Raw genomic sequence first — 1124 nt, 5'->3', positions numbered from 1 at the left:
GATGGAAACTGAAAGAACCCTGTTGTATATATATATATATATATATATATATATATATATGTATATGTATGTGTGTGTGTATATGTGTGTTTGTCCCTCCCACCATCGCTTGACAACCAATGTTGGTGTGTTTACGTTGCTGTCACATAGCGGTTCGGCAAAAGGGTTTGATAGAATTAAGTACTAGGCTTACAAAGAATAAGTCCTGGGGTCGATTTGCTCGACTATAAAGGCGGTGCTCCAGCATGGCTGCAGTCAAATGACTGAAACAAGTAAAAGAGTAAAAAGAATGTGTGTGTGTGTGTCTATACACACACACGCACACACATCCTCTTGTAATGTCAGTTTTCCCTGCTGGCCTGAGTTGGGATCCAGCAAGTTGCAAGACTGAGTTCCCCTCCCATGGTGGCCTGGTTTCTATGGTTGGATGCCCTTCCTAATGCCAACCACTTCACAGAGAAAAAAAGTCATCAGAATTTTTGGAAAAAATTTTTTCTATTTCTTCATTATTATAACTGGTTTCAGAGTCACTGCTCTTCATCAGTCTGGAATATCATCATCATCATCATCATCGTTTAACGTCCGCTTTCCATGCTAGCATGGGTTGGACGATTTGACTGAGGACTGGTGAAACCGGATGGCTACACCAGGCTCCAATCTGATTTGGCAGAGTTTCTACAGCTGGATGCCCTTCCTAACACCAACCACTCAGAGAGTGTAGTGGGTGCTTTGACGTGTCACCCGCACGAAGGCCAGTCAGGCGATACTGGCAACGGCCACGCTCGAAATGGTGTCTTTTATGTGCCACCCACACAAGAGCCAGTCCAGGGGCACTGGCAACGATATGTATACACACACACACACACACACACACACACACACACACACACATATATATAACATGTATGTATATACATATATATATGTAGATTGATATGAACACACAGGCAAGACTGTTGGATTAAAATTTCTGCAAAATGCATCACATGTGTGTATATATTAAGTGTTTTTAAGTGTGTATATATGATATGTATATACATATACCCTCACATATAATTATGTGTGTGTATAAATATATATATATATATATATATATATATATATATATATATATATATATATAT

This window comes from Octopus bimaculoides, unplaced genomic scaffold (genome assembly GCF_001194135.2).
Source record: "Octopus bimaculoides isolate UCB-OBI-ISO-001 unplaced genomic scaffold, ASM119413v2 Scaffold_59577, whole genome shotgun sequence".
NCBI classification, from domain to species: domain Eukaryota; kingdom Metazoa; phylum Mollusca; class Cephalopoda; order Octopoda; family Octopodidae; genus Octopus; species Octopus bimaculoides.
The sequence above is the reverse complement of the archived record's forward strand: the minus strand, read 5'-3'. Positions refer to the sequence as shown.